This window comes from Camelina sativa, chromosome 12 (genome assembly GCF_000633955.1).
Source record: "Camelina sativa cultivar DH55 chromosome 12, Cs, whole genome shotgun sequence".
In the NCBI taxonomy this organism is placed as follows: Eukaryota; Viridiplantae; Streptophyta; class Magnoliopsida; order Brassicales; family Brassicaceae; genus Camelina; species Camelina sativa.
In genome coordinates this window covers 26633558-26638461 of record NC_025696.1, presented here as the reverse complement: position 1 = coordinate 26638461, position 4904 = coordinate 26633558, and the positions used below count along the sequence as shown (strand labels likewise).

General features: G+C 28.5%; 1 non-coding gene across 1 annotated transcript; it reads left to right on the top strand.

Annotated features, from left to right (window-relative positions):
* On the top strand, positions 4020-4093 carry TRNAN-GUU. The gene has a single exon. It is a non-coding gene; the product is annotated as a tRNA-Asn (tRNA).

Sequence of the window (4904 nt, the reverse complement as noted above, 5' to 3'; positions counted from 1 at the left end):
TTCTAGATAACTCGACGTAGTGATCCATTTGCCTCATTAAAAACCATGCTGAGAAAACCCATTGGGACAAAACTCAGCTATGGGAAAAAGAGTACAAACTTCTCACCTAAGTTACCTAGTCATCATTACCGGGTGAAGTCTTCAGGTTGGATATGTTGAAGACTTGGATCCTTGGTAGGTTGAATGACCCGTCAACTATGAGTGCATGAGCTTCCTTGGCCATCTGCTTAGCTCTTGAACGAGTGATCCTTCCCACCACCTCCGGTTGCTCTGCAGCCTCTGGCTCCTTGCTTGCCACGATCATATCATCGTGAGTTAAGGAGAAGAGCAACCGGTGGAGATGGAGGACGGTGGAGATGGAGCATCCTCGACACAGCGCGGAGGAAAGGCCAAAATAGGTTAAATCCATAGTGCTGGGCCTAGAGAAGACAGCCCCAACGGGTTAATAAAAAATCGTGATGGGCCTGAATTAACTCTACAAAATATTGGGCTAAGTACAATCCGAAAAACCCAAAATTATACTAAATAAAAGTATGAGCTATAAGCTTCTAAGCTGTCCACCTAAGCTTTAAAACAACCAATCGAGATTCAACATGTCACAGATTAACATTTTTAGAAATTTGCAAAATTTTGTATATTAAGAATTATTTTAAACAACCTATCAGGATTTGACATGTTATTCATTAACATTTTTTAAATTTCTATAATTTTTTAGAAAAAGGAAAATTTTTAATTTATGGAAATAAAAAAAACTATGTACAATATCCCACATTGGCTAGAAAATTTTTAGACGATGGTTCAAACCAGTATAAATAAGATTTCTATGCTTCCAACAACTAATGAGCAGGAAAGTTTGATTTATTAGGCGTCCAAGTTTAAAAGTTTTATTCGGTTTGATCCGGCTTTTTATTTGATCAAACTAAAACTTTAAAAAGTTTCAAAAAATATTATAATATTAAATTTTTTTAAAATTTTAAATATTATAAATATTGAAAATTTTAAAAGCTCTTAGCTTTTAAAAAGTTTTTAAATATTTATAATATTTTAAACTATTAAAATTTTGAAATTATAATATTTAAAAACTTTTTAAAAGGTTCAAATATTATATTCGAACCTTTTAAAAGTTTAAAATATTATAAATATTGAAACTTCTAAAAGTTTTAGCTTTAAAAATGTTTCAAAATATTATAATTTTCAAATTTTAAAAATTTCTTAACATTTAAAAGGTTTTTTAAAAAATTAAAATTTCTAAATTTTAAAAATCTATACTAATAAAAAGTAGAATCTATAAGCTCCTAAACCTAGGATTTAAAACATCAAATAGGGATTTGACATATCACTTATTAACATTTTGTACAATTTCCAGAATTTTCTATATTAAGAATTATTTTAAACAACTATCATGATTTGACATGTCATTCATTAACATTTTTTAAATTTACAGAATTTTTTAGAAAAAGGAAAATTTTAAATTTATGGAAATCAAAGAACTATGCACAATATTCCACATCGGCTAGAAATTTTTTTAGACAATGGTTCAAAACCAGTATAAATAAGATTAATATGCTTCCAACAATGAATGAGCAGGAAAGCTTGATTTATCATGCGTCCAAGTTTAAAGTTTTATTTTGTTTAATCTGGTGTTTTATTTGATCAAATTAAAACTTTAAAAAGTTTCAAAAAAATATTATAATATTTAAAAATTTATAAGTTTAAATATTATAAATATTGAAACTTTTAAAAGTTCTTAGTTTTTAAAAGTTTTAAATATTATAAGTTTTAAATTTTAAAGGTTTAAAATATTATAAATATTGAAATTTTTTAGAAGGTTCAAATTTTATATTTCGAAACCTTTTAAAAGTTTAAAATATTATAAATATTGATGCAAAACATAAATTATCTTATTTATCTACATTTGTGTTTTTTATTTCTTATGAGCTGTAAAACATATTTTTGTGTATGATTCTATAGATGAGTTGATATACTTTCATTAATTTTTTATTTTTGGGTCTAAGGAAGAAGGATTGACATCGCAAGACCTTAATTTGATGTTTGAGTCAAATTTTGAGGTTTAAAGAAGAAAGATGGACGACAAACACACATGTTTTATTAGCTATACATAGGCATGACCAGGGTTATGGTTGTCACGGTTAAGGTTTATTAACCATCGGTTATGGTTAGAGATTTTTGTAACCTTAACTAGAACCGTTTAAATACAGTTACGGTTCAAGCGGTTACTGTTATATATGGTTACGGTTATTTGATAATATGATAAGGTTGATATTATTTGATGATATAATATAATTGATATTATATATTTATAATTAATATGTTCTTATAGTTTACTCATATTTCTATATATCATATGATTCATATTAAATAAATATTTATTAGTATATTTTATTATGTTTTTAAAATATTACAAACCAAGTAAGGATTTTGGTTTGAGAAGTTTCTAAACGCGTGGATCTAAAACCAAATAAGTATATGGATAAAATTGTCAATAATTGGGTGCATGTGTTGACTATGCTGGTGTTCATGAATTTCACAAATTTTATGAGAAAAGAAATGATTTTGTTCTTGGAGTTTGATGGGTTAACAAGTTGTGTGGTAGTCTAAAAAAATATTTTTCAGTAGAAGAATGTGAAGAAGTTGACGAGGAAGAAGAAGAAAAAGAGTATAACGAATAACCAAACGGTAAAAGTTACGATGACAATTAACACAAAATTTGACAATGAAAATGACAAGAAAAAATATGAAGAATAAGAAAACATTGAATAATTAAATATGAAAACGAGTTAAATTCATGATTATAAAATTGTTTCGTTTTTCTGGTGGTCAAATAAATGATTTAGGATATGTGAGGTCATCAGTTTGATTTGTCTCGTCTGGACGTCGAGTTATATTCATGACTTTTATCATATTTGATTTTATAACCCAACTGATTTTTATATTTTAAGAATTTGTGTACCTGAAATTTATTTTTTCTTTAGTACTAATTTTAATTTTTTCATGAGATAATATTTTATTATTGTAATCAATCATATATAATTTTTATCAAAATATATCAAATAAACTCACGCGTAGCGTGGATTCAAAACCTAGTATTAAAGAAAGAATGCTAACGTGGATGCACCAGAAGAAAGGAAAAGATATAGATAAATACATTAAAACCTACAAATTTATAGATCTTGTTAGTTTACATTGTTCGCTGACGGGGATGCCACATGGATAGATAAAACGACTAATTTTTACACAAATGAGTTTTAACTGTCTAACCAACTAAAACAACGTCGTTTTATTAACGGTATTTGAATTGCACTACCATTCAGTAAGCTTTGAGTTCAAACCAAAGTCTACAGACTTTTAAGTATGACTCACCAACAAAAACTAATGTTAGAGTTTGGATGCATCTTAATAGAATTAGGTTTTGATTTGTTCTCCTCCTCTTGGATGCTCTTACGTTGTTTTCATTACCGCTTCATCTAGACGGGGATGCCACATGGATAGATAAATACATTATTTATTTTATTATATAAGCATAGTTTGTACTTTCTATAACCTTTTCACATTGGGTGTTATCCTAACTGAATCTTCCATCTCTCAATTTGTCCCAGTGCATCATTTAGTGTTATAGGTATCGATAGATATTATTTCGATAGGTTAGACCCATGCATCGTTAAAAATTAGATTTAAACTAAGCATGTAAAAACTTTGGAATAAAATTCAGCACAAAATCTATAAACATTTGTAGGTTTAGTTAGGCCCAACTCTTACCATCATACAATGTTGTATTGATATTCAGAACCACATAATCACACAACTAGGCCGACACACAACAGTTTATAATTTTTGCTCAAATTATAGAGCCAAAAATATTTCCTTTGACCACATTACGTACTTGACACTTCGACAGAGTTTGTTCTTGTGTTGCAGCTTCTGGGATTTAATAAATCCCTGCCTTAATCACAGGAATATTGTGTTAATTATATTATATATGTTTGATATAACACCAAGAAGCTGGAATAGCTCAGTTGGTTAGAGCGTGTGGCTGTTAACCACAAGGTCGGAGGTTTGACCCCTCCTTCTAGCGTTTTATTTTTGCTCTTCCAATGATATTGGGCCTTAGGAAGCCCATACTCTGATTCATGTTATATATACAGCATATTATAGGCCCGCAAGGTGTACCCAAAATGTGTATCAGTTTTGCATTTGTTCCTTTTTTTATTTTTTTTTTGTAAAATGTGACACCATTTTACTAGTCAAATGAATATTAGATAATTCCGCATTATTTTAAATTAATTGATGTATATTGCTCGAATGACATCGTTTGGTCCATTCTGTAACGGAACAATGGATTTAGAAAAGAAAAAAAAATCTTTGGGCACAGAAACATAATATTTAAGTGATAAAGTTTTCTATTTAAAACCAAAATATGATTCAATGCCAGTATTAAAACAACAATGCTACGTCTAATCATCGTTAGAAATAATTAAAATGTGGGGAAATTATGTTTAGGTTGGTTAAGTAGTAGTTATCAACAATTAAATGTGAACAGATTTGAAGGTCACTAACTTGTGGCTCTTAGCATCACAATCAAAGCATAGTCACCAACTCACGATAACATACATTAATTAGATTGTAGTAACATAAGTATAGGTGATCATCATAAGCCTTTAAATTGAAAAAGACGAAACAATAGTCTACTTCTATATTATTTTTTATTTCGAGTATATAGTGTTTTTTATTTTGTTTTATTTTATTTTATCAAACGTACTAATGAATCCATTTTGGCATAACTTGGTACGTTATTTTTTCCTTTGATATATATTGGCGTTTGTATTCGCAAAAATAAATGTAGCTTTTTGTTTTCTTTCATGTTGTTTTTGGCATCCTTTGCTTTT